This window comes from Lissotriton vulgaris, chromosome 1_1, assembly GCF_964263255.1.
Source record: "Lissotriton vulgaris chromosome 1_1, aLisVul1.2, whole genome shotgun sequence".
Taxonomy (NCBI): domain Eukaryota; kingdom Metazoa; phylum Chordata; class Amphibia; order Caudata; family Salamandridae; genus Lissotriton; species Lissotriton vulgaris.
In genome coordinates this window covers 124,383,454-124,406,227 of record NC_141685.1, presented here as the reverse complement: position 1 = coordinate 124,406,227, position 22,774 = coordinate 124,383,454, and the positions used below count along the sequence as shown (strand labels likewise).

At 45.8% G+C, this 22,774-nt stretch overlaps 1 protein-coding gene across 1 annotated transcript in view; it reads right to left on the bottom strand.

Annotated features, from left to right (window-relative positions):
* LOC147737738 (uncharacterized) overlaps positions 1–20,211 on the bottom strand; it is a 53,654-nt gene extending 33,443 nt beyond the window's left edge. The window contains exon 1 of the mRNA XM_086942534.1: positions 20,084–20,211. The gene's annotated coding sequence lies outside the window, so the exon portion shown is untranslated. The remainder of the gene's footprint in view (positions 1–20,083) is intronic.
* Positions 20,212–22,774: the final 2,563 nt, after the last annotated feature.

Below are 22,774 nucleotides of genomic sequence, written 5' to 3'. Positions count from 1 at the left end.
AATGTTTTACGCGGTGAGAGTAGAACATTGTACTTAGCCTCATTTGGGCTTCTTCTTTATTGCAGAAGTTTGGCACAGTATATCAATTCCTTTGACAACAGGTACGACTACATACATCTAATACAGATAACACAACAGCAACCATGGGCATATATAACAGTTATATTATTATTTTCTTGTTTTCATTTTAGAATGACCCCTGAAGAAGGTACCATCTCAGTACCGAAATGCATCGGGCTCGCTACAAAGATGTGTCATGTTCTAAAGCTTTTTGAAACTAAAAATTAGGATGATATTTGAGTCTCTGTGAATTAATAATGGTCATAAAATATATTTGGCATTGATTCAAAATATGTGATTTATAACATGAATGGTTTTGATGTGACTAAACAAAATTAAATGTATGAAAAGTGATTGATACAATCTATTGATTGAATTTTGAATATTTTGAATATTATTTAAGGTGTGGGATAACACCGTGTGAACAGTGCGTGACTTGACTAACTTTCATGCTAGTCTTAACTAATGTTTAATCAAGGAGTGACAACCCTTAATAGTCACAGCACCATTAGATTAAGATAGATTGAGCTCATCAAAATTGGAGTGCTCCCTGCGCACATTTCTATTATCATTATATTTATTTTATGCCCCACACATTTACCTGCCATCACTGGTTTCTCTCATCCTAATCGTTTAAGTAGCGCTATTTTGGACTAATAGGCGCTCTTCCCCCGCTTGGATACTGTTACTTCCTGTATTGTTACTGTGATTGATAGTATTGTTTATTATTGTGGGCCTTGCCTCTTTCTCGCACCCTGATAATTTGTAAAGTGCTCTGATAACGTCCCGAGTCATGTTTGCACTATGTAAAACTTTAAATAAATAAATTACTTCCACATTATGCTGTAGAGCAGCAGTTTATTGATTTTATTTACTTTCTGGTTTTACTTTTCTCAAATGTTTTTAGCTAGTTTTAGTTTGCCAGTTTTGAGGCTGGGCTAGTCTGTTGTTTAGTTGTTGCATCTCTAACTTTAGAGCTTGAGAGAGCACACCAGCCTGGCTGCATACGAGTTCAAAGCTGTGGTGCATCTGTGCAGCGAGTGCACGGCTGGTGGCCGAAAGCCTGCTGGCATCCTTTCACTCCTGGACCAGGCCCAGCACCCAAAACACTCTAGTCAAATGTCTCTGTCCAGACTTCCTATACCTCGGCTGCTCTCCACGCTTTTAACCATAAAGGTAGGACCGGTTCTTACATTTATTCATCTGCACCTCGCTAGCATATTCCTGCTTTCAACATTCCTTTTGCAGCTTTCAGCCTGTGAACAAGATTTTCGAACCACGCACTTCCCATGACTTTCTATAGTGCTCTCCTCCTATTCACGCTTTGCAACATCACCTGTACAAACCAGCGTGGACACATTTAATGGAACAATACTGAAGTGTGCTCATTGTTGACACAAGATGGAGAATGCACCACAACAGTGCACGCTGCACAGCACACTAAGATAAAATGCCTTCTGCGACTCTCGCACATGCCCGGCAAGTACACAGCCCCTGCACAGCTTTTACAAAGGCCCACATGCTTAGCACTGCTTTTCAAATACACACAAAATGCCATAGACACAACTCAACAATGTAAAATAACATTAATTCACAGTGTGAAAACCACCAGCAAATTATCCAAAGCGTGCCGCAGGCCCCAAGGGTCTTTACTATCTCAGCTGCTTCATACAGCAGCACAGCTTAATGGCACCAAACCGTTCTTCCTTTGAAAAAGGTGCTATGCATGTGGTGTTTCTACATCACAAAACTAACCAAAAAGCAGCCAAGCTCCCTATCGGGTCCAAGGGAAGGACAGAGTCAACGAGTGACAGGTGAGGCAGCTGGCTAGTGGATTGTTACTGCATTGTGACCGAAGAGCCTGAAAGCAGCAGCATGTGTGCTGATTCCTCAGTAGCATCTCCTCTATGACAGGTAGAGCGGGTGCAGGCCCAGATCAGACAGAAATAAAACATTTATAGCTCAGTAGTATTTTGAGAAAAAGAACTGGGTAGGAGGATGCTGGCTTCCAATAACACGATTCAGAAAAGGGGGTGGTGATGAACAGAGTGTCTGAATTAAGCAGACCACTCTTACCCAGTCCAAAGATCAGGGCTTGATCCATCACCGTTATTTATCTCACTGCACCATCCCAGCTCAGAACCTGGCTATATGCAAATCAGTCTGTCCCTGGCCCAGTGCATCTTGGGAACAGGGCAGACTAAACTACCAAGCCAATTCTTCACCAGAAAGGAGACAAGCTAGATTCAACGCAGATCTGTGACTGAGGATGAGTGTCTGAAAAGTTTCAGCACTCCGTCCATCATCACCTTGTGTTTGGTTTTTTGGCCCTAAGTTGGCAGGGTATGCCCAGACATGGGTCCCTTGCTACTTTGCCACTGTATTCAAGCTAACCGGGCTGATGAGGGGTGTTAACCCGAAACCGGTCCCAGGATGCTTGTTTTTGGTTCAGGAAAGATCTGGTTTGGCAGTTCGGGCTGGACTGTTTGCATGAGGCACAGGGTCAAGACTGATTTGCATATAGCTGGGTCTGAACTAAGGTGCTGGATTCAACCCAGATCTGCAATTGGGGGTGAGTGTCTGAAAAGTTTCTGCGCTCCGTCCATCATCTCCTTATGTTTGCTTTGTTAAATGGGTCACCAGGGCCTGAGGCACTATTCGTGCCACCCTGAGTAGCCCAAGTAAACTACTAACAGAAAGTCGGCCAATCCAGACTTGTGAAGAGTCTAAACTGCTTGATCTCGACTCTGCCTTCACCATGTGTGGCAAAGTCAGACACAATTTTAAATATATGTCAGTCACCCCTAAAGAAGGCCTCCTGAGGCAGACAAGTGGCTTGGCGTGCTTTGACCTGCGAATCCAAGTAAACACAGAGCAGAGCTAAAGCCAGGCACCCTTCACCGGCTCGCCCACATCTGTTAAATAATGGAAATTAAGAGCACCAAGACATAGTAAGGATATTATTTGACTATCAACAAAACAATGTAGTGAAGCAGGAGTACCCACACCACAGAGCAGAACTCCTTGCTAAAAAGATTCATAACTTTCTCACAACACCATATTTGGTGAGTGTATTATGAGACTGGGTGTTCTCTCCCCAAGGGTCAGATGAAATCACTGTTTTACAGCGCAGTTTTATCATCACATTCCTACTACCAGTGTTTACTTCAATTCAAGTTTCCATCGGGGTCCCTATACCGTGGGGTTGTGAGTTGTTCAGATGGTTGGACGCAGGAACTCCTCTCACTAAGAGATATGCCACTGTGCTGTGGAAACTGTCCAGAGTGAGTAACACAACAAAGGACAAAAAAGGAGAATGACCCCCAACTCCATGGTAAAGAACTTCCAGGGTGTGAAGGTTGCTATTTGTTTTGTTTTACCAAGCATAAAAAGGTTTGCTGAGTGGCCGTGTGAAACATGGTAGCCACAGAGTAAGCTTTAATGTTAATGTTAATGAATTTGTTATGCGCACGAATACCAAAAGATGTCTTGGTGATGGTAGTCTACAGAGAGCAAGGACCTCTATTTATTGAACAACCAAGTTTTCAGGGTCTTCCAAAGGCAGACAGAGAGGGAAGTGATATAATGGCTATGGGGATAGTTTAGTGGCGGCTTCTGTGAAACTCCTGCCACAAGCCTACCTGAACAGCCGACTCAAATTCCACGCACCCCAAAAGGATCCTACGATCAGCCCAGCTCTCCTACGCCATGGTGCCCGCACCAGAATGACCAGATCGGGAGGCCGCTCCTTCTCCTACCTCGCGGCCAAAGCCTGGAACGCACTTCCACTCCACCTCAGACAGATAACATCGCTCCCCATCTTCGCAAGAAACCTCAAAACCTAGCTCTTCGACGGACCCACTCCTTTAAGGACTGGAACCTGCGACCCCCCTCCACCCCCAGCCCCTTGAGACCCCTACGGGTGAGTAGTCGCACTTAACAAACCCCTGATTGATTGATTGACCCCAGGTAGCTTTGTGACATCTGGGAGTAGATATCAGTTCCAGTACTTTCAGAGCAGCTGCTGTGGCTCATCTGAAGGCGGAGCTATTGCCAGGTGTTGGAGATCTGTAATCACGGTGGGTGGTTGTTACCTCTGCTCCACTGGCAGATGGAGGCCTATCCGCCAACTCTGAATGAGGGGGACAGACTTCAAATGTAACCCAAACTAGAAAAATCATTAAAGAAAGATGTCTGCTGGACTGGAACATTCAGGAAATTTTGAAAGGATCCACAATAATGGATGTAGGCCAGAAATACCATATGTACAACAGTACTCACAAAGCAAACCAGAGCATGGGCACAACCAGCTACCAAGACGACCTCAGCACTAATAGAGCACAAACAGAAGCAGGTGCAATAAATAAGACACTGGAGGAAATTGGCGCCATATGTACAAATCTACCCACAGAAAAAAAGAATACATGTAACTAGCAATAAAAAGTATCTTTTTGTGATTCGCTTTTTGATCATCGTAAACAGCTGTGTACAAATGTGTGTTTTACACTGTTGGTGGTTCCCTGTGGGTTGCAAATAGACCTACCTCATTAATATTAATGAGGTGGGTTTCGGTTTGGGACTCACTGGGAATCGCAAAAATTCCTAGGGATGGTGGCCTGCTAGGATCAAAAGACTACCATGTCTGTGACTGCTTTTCAATAAAGCAATGTTTTGTTTTGGAAATGCAGCCCGTTTTTCTTAAAGGCAAACGTGATGTGTTTAAAAAAATAAAATGAAAAGTTTTCTTCACATTGTTTAAGAGTAGGCAGTGGTCCGTGGAACAAGTGCCTGCTCTTAAAGTATGTTTTACAAACATTCACAATAGGGAAGGGACCACTTGGGACACCTTCCCATTTGTCAATGAGTTACCACCTACCTGAGGTAGGAGGTAAAATGCGAATGAGAGATGGGGTTGAAGTTCCGTTCCCACTGTCTGTGGCACGGGTCTAACAGGAATATAATGTCCTCAATAGATAGCATTATAAGCCACATGATAAGGAAAAGCATTCCTGTAGCAATCCAAACATGGGACCACGGTGGTATCAAATACCCGTCACGATACTAGTGCGATATTGTAGAAACTTTCTGTCACGCTGCGTTTGAAGACTTTGATGAAAAGCCAATTGCAATGTGTCCATATTCAGTCTCACCAGAAGCTCTAGCTCGGATGAGAAGCATCTCATAGATATTGTCTCTCTAGGGGGTTCATAATAAACCACAGTATTCAAGTGCCCCGTTGTGCCTGCGGAAACAGAGTCATCAGATTCCTCCATGGAATTGTACGATTGTAACTGGAAGTGTCACCAGTCCCTGTTGCCCTTCGCCAGGAACTCAAGTTCTCTTCATGGTTGAGCTCGATCTCCTACAGGGTAGGGAGAGGACCAGAGGATCTACGCGGAGGCCTGCTTTGTTGTAGCGGAGTGAGACGACTGTAGTGAATCGGCCATATCATGCTTTTTGATACTTGTCAATTCTTTTTGAGACATTCAGAAGGACAGAATAATCGTTTGTGCGCCTTTTACCCCCAACACAGGTACAGGTGGGTGAGACGCTGGTCCAAATACTTTTTTATCAGGACTCTGCATACTGGATCTCCTGCTTAGGGGTCTCCTGTGAACGGCCAAACCTCTTCACTGGTGGCAGAATCAGGATGCTTGACATTCAATAGCACGTCTCTGAGCTCTTGTCTTTTCTGTAAAACAGCCAAACGCTGGTCTAGTCCAAAAAGATTTGCATCTGTCACTTTTTTGAGAGTTGTAAGATGATAATCTTTCCCCAGAGCTGTTTCTTTCTAATTAGTTTCCCTCTTGAACCCCTCAATCCAGTCATTCTCCAGTGCAGTGAATCTGTACTGTTGGGTTGCACACAGAAGGAACAGTCAGACACTATTAGTGTGGGAACTCCTGGCTCAGTCTTCTAAAGTGGAAGCAACAAAGCAGCATCTCTGCAGTCTGTGTAGTGATGTCACCTATAGTCAGAGTGTAGGTGTGTTAAGAGTCAATTTTCCTGTTCTTAATTATTCCCTGCACCAACGCACCGCGGTCTGATTTAAGCCTAACTGAGACTGTGGACTTACATTTGGCTCTCCAGCAAGCTAGGAGTGTGGAAGACGAGAAGGCCAGGAAGTTAAAGAGAAAGAGGTGAGATTGGCTTGGCAGGAACAAGAGGAAAAGAGAAAGGGGGCAGGAGAAACAGGAGGAATGGACTCAAGTAAACATAAAAAGGGACATGGGTAGAGAAAAGGGAAAAGAAAAGACAGGAAAAAGACAGAGTATTAGAGAGTAAAATGATAGCCTCAAAGAAGACGGCAGCAGAGCCAGCTACTTCTGGGAAAGGCAATCCCAAATCCAACCTACCAGAAGTATGTGCAAAGGTTCCAAAAGAGCTACAGCACATGTATGTGGGGGGGAAGGTATGCTGGAACGGTTTCAAGGCCAGAAAAATCATAACATAAATAACCTACTCGACCTAACTGTAATGTACTTTAACCTATGAACTGATCTCAAATTGTGTGATCCTAGACAAATATTTTGTCTTATGGAGCCGCCTTTCATTTTTTTCTTATCACATAACAGAGCGCCTTCAAATATGCAAGTTCACTATTTCTGTGAGACAAAAAACTCTTCATTTACTAGAATTAATGTTTGCTCCATGTTTAAGAAGAATCAAGTCCATATATAGGGTACACATGATCCCTGGGTTGCCTCTTAGTTCATTAATAGCATTGTCATCAGGGCAGGAGCAGGACTAATTCCCAGTTCATGTTTAAATACTCATATTTCATAAATATATTACCAAAGCATGATGTGGTAGTGCAGTGTCATTTACAGATGGTTACTTTCCATTGACATGGCCACAAACCTTTCAAACCAACATGTAGTTTTACTGATAAAATGCTATTTATATATAACGGCTCCACTACGGTGCGAATTCCACCGCAGTGCTGGACATTCCAATGACGGGCGTGGCTCATACGGCCCCCGGCCGTCGTGCGCACACGCCCAGCGTGACTCATGACGGCCAGAGGCCGTCATGACCATGGAAGAGGCTAAAGTGTTCTAATTTGTTTTGATCTTCTAAAAATATTTTATTCACCACATAATTGCAAAAATGGGTCTTCATAACTAGTGAAATATATTTTAAATGTTTCAACTGTTCCCTTAGCTATTTCAGTGTTGTGCTAGAAAAAAGCCTACCATCTTACAGCCTTTCATTTAACACACTTTGCACAATTCAATTGTCACACAGTTCACTTTACAAAATCCTCTAACTTAAGCCACAGAAAGAAAAATAAATGTAATAAGATAACCTGGCTTTTGACCTCGGTCTCTGAAAGCCAGCAACTGTGGCAAGATTAAAAGAGGCATTTTTATTGGATTAAAGTTAGAGGATTTTCAACTCACCAGAAAGGGCGAGTAGTTCCTAAAAATAGCTCGTCCTGAATAAATCTTGCTCGACAGTGCGAGTGGGCGAGTGGATTTTTCAAGCCCTGGGTGTGTAAGCTTTAAGATTGCTTGAGAGTGCAGGTACAGCTGCAGCTGATCAAATGGACTCCGAGCGAATGAAGGAAGCTCTGCTCAGGCGGTTTGGGCTGATTCCAGCTCAGTACATTCAGAGGAAAGCAAGTGAGAGGATTGCTTTCCATGTGGTACTTGGATTCATGCTGTACTGAGTGACTGAAATGAGAAGGCGAGAGGAATGGAGCTGAAAGATTTTCATGCCCTTAACCAGGGAATAGTGATAGAGAGACTCAAGGAGGAGTTCTCTACGCCAGTTAGGCAATATCTATCAGAGAAAGGCTCTGAGAAGCTTGCAGTCTTAGACTCAAGGAGGAGTTCTCTACGCCAGTTAGGCAATATCTATCAGAGAAAGGTTCTGAGAAGCTTGCAGTCTTAGACTCAAGGAGGAGTTCTCTACGCCAGTTAGGCAATATCTATCAGAGAAAGGTTCTGAGAAGCTTGCAGTCTTAGACTCAAGGAGGAGTTCTCTACGCCAGTTAGGCAATATCTATCAGAGAAAGGTTCTGAGAAGCTTGCAGTCTTAGACTCAAGGAGGAGTTCTCTACGCCAGTTAGGCAATATCTATCAGAGAAAGGTTCTGAGAAGCTTGCAGGCTTAGACTCAAGGAGGAGTTCTCTACGCCAGTTAGGCAATATCTATCAGAGAAAGGCTCTGAGAAGCTTGCAGTCTTAGACTCAAGGAGGAGTTCTCTACGCCAGTTAGGCAATATCTATCAGAGAAAGGTTCTGAGAAGCTTGCAGTCTTAGACTCAAGGAGGAGTTCTCTACGCCAGTTAGGCAATATCTATCAGAGAAAGGTTCTGAGAAGCTTGCAGTCTTAGACTCAAGGAGGAGTTCTCTACGCCAGCTGGGCAATATCTATCAGAGAAAGGTTCTGAGAAGCTTGCACTGGGTTCCAAGTCAGTACGAAAGCAAAAGAGAGGAATGTTCTTCCAAACTCAAAGGGACTGCTTGCTACAGGTGTCACAATGAGGGTCATTCAGTAAAGAAAAACTGTCAGGTGAAATAAAGAACTTGTCCCAGCTGCATCCATGATAGTGAGTGTGTTGACTGTAGGTGACGGGCCCTGTTGCACTCAATCTGGTAGCGATCAACATTTTGGAACGGGCAACAGATGTTCATAGGGACATCCATCCAAATATCTTGGGGTCTGTGTTATTCTGTAGGCCCACAGGGATTAAAGCTATTGTCCTGGGAGATACAGGTGCTCACAGGACTATGGCTGAGAGGAAGTATACGAACAGGACAAGAGTTTCCATGGTACCAATTGGTACAGGCTACATAGCCTGTGGGGGTGACATGGAATGCCCGGTTGCCTGAGATGAGGTAGAAATTAATGGCAAGTCTTCCGTTGAGCGAGATGCAAGGTGCAATGATTTGATTGACCCTGGTTAAGTTAGAGGACCAGAAGCCTACTTGTGGATGAGTCTACGGTTGCTTGGATAGACAGCTAAAACTTCATCTTTTTGTCATTAGATTAGACTGAGATTATCTTTGTGATAGAATCTCTGCAAATATCCCAAACCTTGAAGTAAGAATCCTGCAGACGTACCTTGTTGCTTTCTTTCACAAGTGCACTGGAAGATACAACTTCAGCTCACTAGCCCGGCTCCAAAAACAAAATCAGCAACCACAAAAGTGTAGAAACAGCTCAAGACACTGGATTGCTGACACAGCGCACATGCAGCAACACATGGACTTCTTTGATAGACCACAAGCAATGGGAATAAAATATTGTAACAAAGTATTCGCAGGGGGATCAACCTCACTTGAGTGTGTATGTTTGGATATGACCTTCCAATATGCAGTTTGGCAGACTCCAGTTCTAGTAGAAAAATCCTGAGACACCATATCTTGTTCTAGAGTTGGAATAATGTCTCTACAGTAACGACTTTGTATCAAGAGCCGATTTAAATAATGTCCATTTATAAAATATTCCCATTATTGTTTCATTTGAGGTGTTGAGACATTTGGTGAGAGTTGAAATGCTGAGACTTCTGGAAATGATCAATAAACCAGTGTGTGCGTGAAGCAATTGAACTCTGGACACAAATGACCACAAGAGAGTATAACTGAGTCAGTGAGCCTTGGAGGCTTGAAAAGTTACAAACTACAGTAATACTTTGTGAAGTACGGCAGAAGAAGTGTGAAGAGACAAGAGGCTCCAGCATGGTTAGAAAGACCCGTCCTGTGACCTCCTGGAATCAGAGAGACCATCTTTGAAAAAATAAAGCTGTGAGAAATACAAGGGCGGCTCAATGAAAGGGAGCAGGAAGAAGTCCCGACCAGAGCAGCTGAATACACCCAGGAAGACGCTACACCTGGGCACTCTCAGGGAGGAGCCGTCAGATACAGGGGCTGGAGATGCCTTTTCTTGGGGTCCTGTGATCAGTCACTGGTGAAGTTGCAGTATTACTGGCAGGCACAGTGTTCAGCAGGGACACCAATGCTACAGCACTTCAACTGAATGACCAGGCTGCTTCCTTCGAGTAAATGACTCTTGAAGCAGTAAGGTCAAGCAGCCAAGGCCTCACCTGGATCAGGTTAGAAATCAGACACGGTGCAACATAGTAAAAGACACAATAAGGTCAATGTTCAACCAGAGATACAACGATAAATAGGGATTTGACTTTCACCAAGAGGTACAGAAAGGAGCAGCTAAAATATACAGAAGATGCTGATACCCTCTTGGGGAGTGATACGAAGCCAAAAACGTTTATTATATGTAGCTGCACGAGCTGAGGTCTCAAATAACATTGAGTTGTTAACCTGTAACCTACATTGTCAACATCAGCTAAACATTTGACCTATGTCCCACATTGGATAGCCATTCTGTCATTTCTTGCTCCTACGTGCTGTTTGCTCACATCCCCTTTCCTTTGCTGATCACAGGACACACGAGTCTGTGCTGAAGGTCTTCAACCACACATGATGTTTTCCAGCTACAAATAGCCTTGTGCGAGTCTATAAGTAAACCAGACAATTAGTAAATTGATTATGATTATGTACTCAGCTCTCCTCCTGCAGTATCCAACACGTGCCACCTGATAACAGATGAATGTGACTAACGGTATGCTCTTAGGAATGTTCCAAGCTTACATGTAACTTTGCACAGGAGTCGTGCCCTTTGTATTTGCAGATAGATGTATAAATATCTGTGTGAACCTGTGCCTGGCAGAGAACTCTAAGTGAAGCGTTCTCTCAACTCGAGTGTGTTTACAATAAATGCTGTTGTAATTCCTCGCTCTGTGGTAGAGTCTTATCTGTTTTTAGAGTTCCTGTATCAGACGGTGGTGGTGGTAACCCAACAATGAGAATATTTTCCCTCTAACAGAGTCCCATGTCCAATGTTCTCCTCGGGGATAGCGCTTGGGTGTTCTCAGAAGTCTTCAGGACTCAGTAGCTCTTCCAACGTTTTCGAGCAAAACTAGTCAATTGGAAAGTGGAGCCAAATATAAGCTGGACTACTCATGGAGTCTGAGTCCCTGCTACTGTGTCTCAAGTTATAAACATTCAAAAAATCCCTTCTTGCCACAAAGAATAACATTTAAGCAACAAAAGGACCCACCAACGTGATCTGAGCGGGTTTTATGGCACCAAGCGTATCAGTGTCCAGTCAGAAAGTCGATGGCATTACTGATGCCCGACAGCGACCCACAAAAGAATACCTGCCGGCTGTGAATGTTTTGACTCTGTATAATGTTTGGCCGCATCTGCGTAGAATACACAGCCATGGTTTGCTTTGTCACTTTGTATGTATACAAACTCAGGATGGCGATGGAGCACTGTAAGCAACTGGAAAGCAAGTGGTGAATGAGCCAAGACACCAGTAAGTCTGAAATGCCAAATGAACAGCCCATGCCAACCGCATCCAAGCCAACAACAACAGCAGCAAAGAAATCTTCACCATCATCAGAGAATTCATGGTGCCTGCAGCCACCACCAGCAACATCCACCCCTTACAAGACCCCTGCATCAATCTCTGTAAATCCTTTTGGAACAAGATCACATCCATATACGACAACTTCAACCCAACACCTGACCCCATCAACCTCACAGCCAGTCTTCCAATCTCAACCAAAGAATGGACCTTAACCATGTTGAACGCCATCAACACAAACGAAACTGTAACAACCATGAAGGCCATCCACTCCGGTGCCCCGTTAGACCCACCCCGCCACACTTTAAAAAAGGCCTAAACACTATCAGTGAAGTCCTCACTCCCATCCTGATCGATTCCATCAATGCAGCACTCTTCCCAGGAGCCTTGGAACCGGCAGCTGGTACAGCCCTGCCGAATAAACCCTCCATGGACCTCACCAAACTCTACAACTACTGACCGAGCTCCCTCCTACCATACACGGCCAAAGTCCAACAGTACACCATCAACAGGCGTCTGACCAACAACCTCATCAGCAACCAGCTCCTCAAAGCCACCAAGTCCGGATCGAGGCCCAACCACAGCATGGAAACAGCACTCATCGCACCCACCTATGCTATACACATGATCATAAACAGAGCAGAGAGTGGGACCTTTTGGCGGCTTTTCACTTGGTATTACACCTCATCCTCATGGACATCTTCACGAGATGGGACTCAAGGTCCTGCCTATGATAGATCTGCTCCTTCTTGACAAAAAGAACTCCGTCAATCAACCTGAAGTCATAGTCCTTGGAAACCAGAAATCTCATCTGCTGGCACCAAAGGTTCATCTCTCAGCCGGACCTTCTGCAAAACTTGCATACCCCAAGTTGCCAACGTCATCCATGCCTACCACATCACCATCCTCTTCTACACCAACGACATGCAACTAATACTGTCACTCTATGAATAAAACCCAACACAAGGAACACGCTACCGCCTGCATGACATGAATGAAATCCAACTGTCTCAAACTCAACACTGAGAAGACAGATGTGTTGATCTTTGGAAACAACACCTGGGACTCCACCTCATGGCATCCACCCTAGGACCTACTCCCACCCCCAGCTTGCACACCAGTGACCTAGGGCTCATTATCAACAAAAGCCTGGACATGTCCGCCCAGGTCAACGTCGTCACTGCTTTCACACACTGAAAATGCTGAAGAAAATCTTCAAATGACACCCAAGCAACACCAGAAGCCCATCATCCATGCACTCATCCCCAGTAGTCTGGACAACGGGAACCCTCTCTCTGCGGAAATCATCAAACAGCTCACGAGAAGGCTGCAGACCACCCAGAATGCAGCTGCCAGACTCATCCTCACCCTCTCACTCAGAACACATATCACACCACACCTGAGGGAGCTCCACTGGCTCCAGATACATAAGAACCCACAGTTCAGACTACTCACGCACACATTCAAGGCACTACACAAAAAAGGCCCTGCTTACATTAAGAACCGCAACTCCTTCCAACAGCACCATAGGTACCCCCGCTCAGCCGGACTCATCCTCAGACACATCGCAGACATACACAGAAACAGATCCGGAGCCACACCTACTCATACATCGTTCCTAAAGCATGGAGCGACTTCAACACATCAGAGCCACATCAGAGCCTCCTCCTCGCTTCTTGGGTTAAGCAAGAAGCTGAAGACCCGGCTCTTCGAAAGACTCTGCCTACGAGGCAAGACTGCCAAACCTGCACAGCTCCAGGACACGCTCCCAGGTGATAGAGCGCTCTACAAATACACTTAACATAACATACCATTATCCATAGCCTACTTGTTTTTCCCCGTTGTGGTAAAAATCACTGCCAGGTGCACAGATTAAGTCTGCAGTGAAGTAAACAGTAGTGCAGTGTAGAGGTTTCCTCTTCTGCTAGCGCTGCATACAGCAAGAGTACAGCACAGTGCAATGGCCACAGACTCCCTCATTTATTTAACACCACTCAGAGTGCCAGTAATAAGTGGTAGAGTGTGTGAAAGGTTCCACAAAAAGTAAATGCCCCTCGCAGTGTGGCCAAACATCAGCGCAGAGTGCACAGATTTCTTAATCTCTAAACACCCTCTTACTGTGAGTGATAATTGTACACCATACAGGTCTGTAAATACCATTTACAGGGTGTGGAATTATTTTTAAAATCTGCTTGTTTTAAGGGCAGATTGATGCAGGAATCAGCTTGCCCTTTAAAGAGATCCACTTGTCCAACTTACTACCTGAATATTAGCTGGACCATAAGAAACATTTATAGCTCTTTTTTAGTAGTAAATACATGTCTAGAGTTGGGACAGCTTGAGGGGGGCTTGAGTGCAAAACTGGTGGAGTACTTTTTAATTTAATTTTTACTAGGAATTTATTAGTATTGGTACTTGTGATGCAAAGGTAACAGATCTGTGCAGTATTGTATCGTATTTGTATTGTATTTGTCATTTGTAAAGCGCAAGTTTACCCGGAAGCATCCCAGCGCTGTAGAATTAACTCTTTTGTACAGGACGGCGGTTGGAACCTGGGACCCCTTAGCTACCTCACTAGAGTTGAAATTGACAACCCGCAGGAAAATACATGGATCCCTCCAGATAATGCATTTACACTGTTTGATGACTTGAATTAAAACCCAAATTCATATCACTAAACGTGGTTCAAGTATTGGTACCACTCCACAGCAAATGACACCTATAACTCTTGAAGAATCACATTATAGCCTTATAGCCCGCCGCAGCGGGCTATACCGGATATTAAAGGCCCGCTGAATCGGTAAAGGCCCAAGGCGAGGGACTTTAACGAAACAGCTGGACTTTAATTGCCGGTATAGCCCTGCTACGAAGGGCTATAAGGCTATTAGAACATTCTGCCACTAGAGGGCAGAATGTTCTAACAAATTAAACAAAGGGTTCTCGATATAAATCCCCTCGAACTTCGAGAAGCCTTGGTAGAACATTGGAATGATGCTCTGCGGGCCTTTACCGGCCCGTAGAAGCAGGGAGCATTCCATTGTCTGCAATGGAGCTCCCAACATTCCAATGTTCTAATCACACTTAAATCATATTTTTAGCACTACCAATTCGACTTTTTGGAATTCATAAATAAGGTTTATTCTTACCCCTTTCCTGCCCTTCTTTTCGAACTCTAGTTCTTTCTTCTTCAGAACTATTTCTGTCATATTTTTGCCAATATCTATTATTTACTTTGCTCTACCCTTTGCGTTTTTCTCTCTGTATCGCCCTTACTTATCTGTCCTCTTCTTGCTTTTGTGCTCACTCATCTTGTTCTCCCCTTCCTGGTGAAGTAATAAGCAGAGCAGAATGACTTCAAGAGTCTCTTGGACCCTTCACATAGACTCCTGTATCATAATACACTCCTCATCGATGCATGATGAGACAGTGCAGCAACCCTCTGTAGCATTGTCACACAAGGGATCCTGGGGGCTTCGGGCACTCACACATTTGGAGGTCAGGCTGAAGTCTCAGACCTGGCTAATTCTTCAAACTATGGGGAAAAACTAAGACTTCACATGTTACATTGCTCAGACGTCTGCGGTGTGCCGAGTAGTACCCGACTATTCTGCACAGCGCAGACCTTCTTTTCCGCCAGTGATCCTAAAGATCTCTGTATAGAGAAGAGAGGCCAGGAAGAGTGACTGACAGCCCCGCTAACATCTGTCAAGACAGACACCCTGCAAAGAGACACACTGCAGACACGCCTCATAAAGGTACATACAAAGCCTGCAAAGACAACCCTACCCTAGACTCAGGTACACACACCGACCCTGCCGACACACCTCCCCCTGCAGAGGTACATTAAAAACACAGGCATGTAAGTTCCACTGCTTGACAAGCCTGCACCCTGCCAGACCCAAGGTCCCTGCCCACACACACACAATCTCTGCAGCAGATAATGTCACCGGCCAACCTATGCCACAGGAAACTATTGCAGTGACTGAAGCTCCTGCCAAGTCTGAGAGGTGGAAACCTTGGCAAAGGGAGAGAAGTGGCACGAGGTAGCAGGGTAGCCTTGACATTCAATAGAGTTGTGCAAGTCAACAAATTAACAGGGACAGCCGAGCAAAGAGTGTGCAGAGATTCCTCACAGTGCAGTAAGATGCAGCGCAGTGTGTAGATTCCTCATGGTGCAGTAAGATGCAGCGCAGTGTGTAGATTCCTCATGGTGCAGTAAGATGCAGCGCAGTGTGTAGAATCCTCACAGTGCAGTAAGATGCAGCGCAGTGTGTAGATTCCTCATGGTGCAGTAAGATGCAGCGCAGTGTGTAGAATCCTCACAGTGCAGTAAGATGCAGCGCAGTGTGTAGATTCCTCATGGTGCAGTAAGATGCAGCGCAGTGTGTAGATTCCTCATAATGCAGTAAGATGCAGTGCAGTGTGTAGATTCCTCACGGTGCAGTAAGATGCAGCGCAGTGTGTAGATTCCTCATGGTGCAGTAAGATGCAGTGCAGTGTGTAGATTCCTCACGGTGCAGTAAGATGCAGCACAGTGTGTAGATTCCTCACAGTGCAGTAAGATGAAGCTCAGTGTGTAGATTCCTCATGGTGCAGTAAGATGCAGTGCAGTGTGTAGATTCCTCACGGCGCAGTAAGATGCAGCACAGTGTGTAGATTCCTCATGGTGCAGTAAGATGCAGTGCAGTGTGTAGATTCCTCACAGTGCAGTAAGATGCAGCGCAGTGTGTAGATTTCTCACAGTGCAGCAAGATGCAGTGCAGTGTGTAGATTACTCATGGTGCAGTGAGATGCAGTGCAGTGTGTAGATTCCTCACAGTGCAGTACGATGCAGTGCAGTGTGTAGATTCCTCTTGGTGCAGTAAGATGCGGTGCAGTGTGTAGATTCCTCATGGTGCAGTAAGATGCAGTGCAGTGTGTAGATTCCTCATGGTGCAGTAAGATGCAGCACTGTGTGTAGATTCCTCACAGTGCTGTAAGATGCAGTGCAGTGTGTAGATTCCTCATGGTGCAGTAAGATGCAGTGCAGTGTGTAGATTCCTCACAGTGCAGTAAGATGCAGTGCAGTGTGTAGATTCCTCATGGTGCAGTAAGATACAGTGCAGTGTGTAGATTCCTCACAGTGCTGTAAGATGCAGTGCAGTGTGTAGATTCCTCATGGTGCAGTAAGATGCAGCGCAGTGTGTAGATTCCTCACAGTGCAGTAAGATACAGTGCAGTGTGTAGATTCCTCACAGTGCAGTAAGATGCAGTGCAGTGTGTAGATTCCTCATGGTGCAGTAAGAGGCAGCGCAGTGTGTAGATTCCTCATGGTGCAGTTAGATGCAGCGCAGTGTGTAGATTCCTCACAGTGCAGTAAGATGCAGCACAGTGGGTAGATTCCTCATGGTGGAGTAGGATGCAGCACAGTGTGTAGATTCCTCACAGTGCAGTACGATGCAGCGCAGTGTGTAGATTCCTCATAGTGCAGTAAGATGCAGCGCAGTGTGTAGATTACTCATGGTGCAGTAAGATGCAGCGCAGTGTGTAGATTCCTCATGGTGCAGTAAGATGCAGCTCAGTGTGTAGATTCCTCACAGTGCAGTAAGATGCAGCGCAGTGTGTAGATTACTCATGGTGCAGTAAGATGCAGCGCAGTGTGTAGATTCCTCATGGTGCAGCAAGATGCAGCGTAGTGTGTAGATTCCTCACAGTGCAGTAAGATGCAGCGCAGTGTGTAGATTCCTCATGGTGCAGTAGGATGCAGCGCAGTGTGTAGATTTCTCACAGTGCAGCAAGATGCAGCGCAGTGTGTAGATTACTCATGGTGCAGTGATATGCAGTGCAGTGTGTAGATTCCTCACAGTGCAGTACGATGCAGTGCAGTGTGTAGATTCCTCATGGTGCAGTAAGATGCAGTGCAGTGTGTAGATTCCTCATGGTGCAGTAAGATGCCGCGCAGTGTGTAGATTCCTCATGGTGCAGTAGGATGCAGTGCAGTGTGTAGATTCCTCATGGTGCAGTAAGATGCAGTGCAGTGTGTAGATTCCTCATGGTGCAGTAAGATGCAGCGCAGTGTGTAGATTCCTCATGGTGCAGTGATATGCAGTGCAGTGTGTAGATTCCTCACAGTGCAGTACGATGCAGTGCAGTGTGTAGATTCCTCATGGTGCAGTAGGATGCAGTGCAGTGTGTAGATTCCTCATGGTGCAGTAAGATGCAGTGCAGTGTGTAGATTCCTCATGGTGCAGTAAGATGCAGTGCAGTGTGTAGATTCCTCATGGTGCAGTAGGATGCAGCACAGTGTGCAGATTCCTCATGGTGCAGTAAGATGCAGCGCAGTGTGTAGATTCCTCATGGTGCAGTAGGATGCAGCACAGTGTGCAGATTCCTCATGGTGCAGTAAGATGCAGCGCAGTGTGTAGATTCCTCACAGTGCAGTAAGATGCAGCGCAGTGTGTAGATTCCTCATGGTGCAGTAAGATGCAGCGCAGTGTGTAGATTCCTCATGGTGCAGTAAGATGCAGTGCAGTGTGTAGATTCCTCATGGTGCAGTCAGATGCAGCGCAGTGTGTAGATTCCTCACAGTGCAGTAAGATGCAGTGCAGTGTGTAGATTCCTCATGGTGCAGTAGGATGCAGCACAGTGTGTAGATTCCTCACAGTGCAGTAAGATGCAGCGCAGTGTGTAGATTCCTCATGATGGAGTAGGATGCAGCACAGTGTGTAGATTCCTCATGGTGCAGTAAGATGCAGCGCATTGTATAGATTCCTCACAGTGCAGTAAGATGCAGCGCAGTGTGTAGATTCCTCATGGTGCAGTAAGATGCATTGCAGTGTGTAGATTCCTCATGGTGCAGTAAGATGCAGTGCAGTGTGTAGATTCCTCACAGTGCAGTAAGATGCAGCACAGTGGGTAGATTCCTCATGGTGGAGTAGGATGCAGCACAGTGTGTAGATTCCTCACAGTGCAGTACGATGCAGCGCAGTGTGTAGATTCCTCATAGTGCAGTAAGATGCAGCGCAGTGTGTAGATTACTCATGGTGCAGTAAGATGCAGCGCAGTGTGTAGATTCCTCATGGTGCAGTAAGATGCAGCTCAGTGTGTAGATTCCTCACAGTGCAGTAAGATGCAGCGCAGTGTGTAGATTACTCATGGTGCAGTAAGATGCAGCGCAGTGTGTAGATTCCTCATGGTGCAGCAAGATGCAGCGTAGTGTGTAGATTCCTCACAGTGCAGTAAGATGCAGCGCAGTGTGTAGATTCCTCATGGTGCAGTAGGATGCAGCGCAGTGTGTAGATTTCTCACAGTGCAGCAAGATGCAGCGCAGTGTGTAGATTACTCATGGTGCAGTGATATGCAGTGCAGTGTGTAGATTCCTCACAGTGCAGTACGATGCAGTGCAGTGTGTAGATTCCTCATGGTGCAGTAAGATGCAGTGCAGTGTGTAGATTCCTCATGGTGCAGTAAGATGCCGCGCAGTGTGTAGATTCCTCATGGTGCAGTAGGATGCAGTGCAGTGTGTAGATTCCTCATGGTGCAGTAAGATGCAGTGCAGTGTGTAGATTCCTCATGGTGCAGTAAGATGCAGCGCAGTGTGTAGATTACTCATGGTGCAGTGATATGCAGTGCAGTGTGTAGATTCCTCACAGTGCAGTACGATGCAGTGCAGTGTGTAGATTCCTCATGGTGCAGTAGGATGCAGCGCAGTGTGTAGATTCCTCATGGTGCAGTAAGATGCAGTGCAGTGTGTAGATTCCTCATGGTGCAGTAAGATGCAGCGCAGTGTGTAGATTCCTCATGGTGCAGTAGGATGCAGCACAGTGTGCAGATTCCTCATGGTGCAGTAAGATGCAGCGCAGTGTGTAGATTCCTCACAGTGCAGTAAGATGCAGCACAGTGTGTAGATTCCTCATGGTGCAGTAAGATGCAGCGCAGTGTGTAGATTCCTCACAGTGCAGTAAGATGCAGTGCAGTGTGTAGATTCCTCATGGTGCAGTAAGATGCAGTGCAGTGTGTAGATTCCTCACAGTGCAGTAAGATGCAGTGTAGTGTGTAGATTCCTCATGGTGCAGTAGGATGCAGCACAGTGTGTAGATTCCTCACAGTGCAGTAAGATGCAGCGCAGTGTGTAGATTCCTCATGATGGAGTAGGATGCAGCACAGTGTGTAGATTCCTCATGGTGCAGTAAGATGCAGCGCATTGTATAGATTCCTCACAGTGCAGTAAGATGCAGCGCACTGTGTAGATTCCTCATGGTGCAGTAAGATGCATTGCAGTGTGTAGATTCCTCATGGTGCAGTAAGATGCAGTGCAGTGTGTAGATTCCTCACAGTGCTGTAAGATGCAGTGCAGTGTGTAGATTCCTCACAGTGCTGTAAGATGCAGTGCAGTGTGTAGATTTCTCATGGTGCAGTAAAATGCAGCGCAGTGTGTAGATTCCTCATGGTGCAGTAAGATGCAGCGCAGTGTGTAGATTTCTCACAGTGCAGTAAGATGCAGCGCAGTGTGTAGATTCCTCACAGTGCAGTAAGATGCAGTGCAGTGTGTAGATTCCTCATGGTGCAGTAAGATGCAGCGCACAGATCCAGGATTATTCAGTCTATTTCTACAAACACAGCAGAAGGTGCTGGCAATCTCCTACCTGAGCAGAGACCTACGCAGACGTGTCCAGGCTCTCTCCTCCGCCAGGGGGGCAGATCTGGGGTCTGAGGGGGGCAGTTCTGGGGCCTGGGGGGGCTCTGAGGGTCTGTAGATGAAGGTGACTGCACACAAAGGCAGGGCACCTTCCTCCTCTGCTGCAGGCTGAACACAACACCAGGAGAGACAGGAAGTGATGTCACCGCCGCTGCTGGTGCTGTCTCTGCCGCCGCTGACCCGGAAGAAGAAACTCTTCTCCCTTCCATCCCAAGTGCAGCTCAGTGGATTCATCAGCAGACGAGGAGCTCCCTCTGGTGGCCGCGGAAGGAACCGCTGCCTCCAGCAGGGAAACAAGCATTGGCGCCAGTAAAGACACAGAAATGGGTGTTATGGGAAACAAGCATTGGCACCTGCAAAGACACAGACATGGGTGTTATGGGAAACAAGCATTGGCACCTGTAAAGACACAGACATGGGTGTTATGGGAAACAAGCATTGGCGCCAGTAAAGACACAGACATGGGTGTTATGGGAAACAAGCATTGGCTCCTGTAAACACACAGACGTGGGTGTTATGGGAAACAAGCATTGGCTCCTGTAAACACACAGACGTGGGTGTTATGGGAAACAAGCATTGGCTCCTGTAAACACACAGACGTGGGTGTTATGAGAAACTAGCAATGGCTCCTGTAAACACACAGACATGGGTGTTATGGGAAACAAGCATTGGCGCCAGTAAAGACGCAGACATGGGTGTTATGGGAAACAAGCATTGGCTCCTGCAAAGACACAGACATGGGTGTTATGGGAAACAAGCATTGGCACCTGTAAAGACACAGACATGGGTGTTATGGGAAACAAGCATTGGCGCCAGTAAAGACACAGACATGGGTGTTATGGGAAACAAGCATTGGCTCCTGTAAACACACAGACGTGGGTGTTATGGGAAACAAGCATTGGCTCCTGTAAACACACAGACGTGGGTGTTATGGGAAACTAGCATTGGCTCCTGTAAACACATAGACGTGGGTGTTATGGGAAACTAGCATTGGCGCCTGTTAAGACACAGACATGGGTGTTATGGGAAACAAGCATTGGCACCTGTAAAGACACAGACATGGGTGTTATGGGAAACAAGCATTGGCGCCAGTAAAGACACAGACATGGGTGTTATGGGAAACAAGCATTGGCGCCAGTAAAGACACAGACATGGGTGTTATGGGAAACAAGCATTGGTTCCTGTAAACACACAGACGTGGGTGTTATGGGAAACAAGCATTGGCTCCTGTAAACACACAGACGTAGGTGTTATGGGAAACTAGCATAGGTGCCTTTAAAGACACAGACATGGGTGTTATGGGAAACAAGCATTGGCTCCTGTAAAGACACAGACATGGGTGTTTAAGACACTCACTGTCCAAGGACAGGCCTCACCCTTGAATGGTGTGCTCTTGAGGAGCCTCAGATTCAGCCCCTCATGCCAGCTCTGCTCCCTGCCTCAGTGAAATACCAGCAATTTGTTCATTTTTTAAACTTCTGCAAAGGAACAGACATGATATTCAGGAGTGAATAGAAATGAGGAGTTGTATTTCATTCAATGTGTGCAATGTAGACACAACTGCTGCAATGAGGCTGAGCAGCGTTTCGAATGTTCCTGTTCCTGGGGGTGATTCTGTATATTTGACAGGCCCGTGAATCCCCAAACCATAGCTGCCAAGGTTTCAGATTGCATGTGTGACATTTTCATCGTTTCAGTGAAAGTATTAGGGACCATTTCTCCCTTTTCAGTCTTCATACTGCTTTTCAAAAAAGGTTTGTGTTTTGTCATTTATAAAAACAGAAGAGTTCAGGTCTTACAAGCAATATTCTGCTTAGGCCGCATGTGTAGAGCAGGGCACGTGCACACTCCAGTACGGATGACAGCGCTACGTCAGGTGTAACATGAAAACGAAGTACAGAACTCCCATGATCGCTTTTAGGTGACCTCGAGACGCCACAATGTACTAAAGAAACAGCCCATGGAAAATAAAATGCAATCGTTTAGACAAAAATGCAGTCATGTAGCTAAGAACCGGAGTATGTGCAAAACAAGAGAGGTTCGGTATTACATACACTCGTATGACTGCTAAACAATTCCCAAGCAGGCCTCTGCAACAAGTTCTGAAATAATTGCATAACATTATGATGTGAATGCAGAGCCCGCACACTGCCCAGGTGAACAGAAGGGCCCTGCACACATTTGTTTTCAGACGTTGCTGTCACAGAGAGCTACTACATAGATACTGAGCATGTAAGCTGCGCTGAATTAAGTTCGCTAGAAGAAACCAAGAGAGCCTGTTTACTAAATAGAGTAATTGTAATGTAGTGTAATTTTATTTTTGTAAAGCGTGACTTACACTCCACGGAGCATCTTGGCGCTGACCACTCGTGTCTAGAAGGTGTTTGGCCAGGGAACTAGTGAGGCACAGGTAAGACAATATCTGGTGTCTCTGGGGATTGGTATTAGACTAGGGCTAAACAGGCTATTAATAAAATGTAAAGTACACTTTGACAAAAACCGATACCTCTCGAGGAGCAGCAATTGTACAGACCGGACCTCGCCACAATGACTACCTCCGACAATCAACTCTCTCCCGTTGCTTTGCACCACATCAGGCTTTGCATTTCTCTGCTGCTTTTTTGTCCACTTCCCCCTT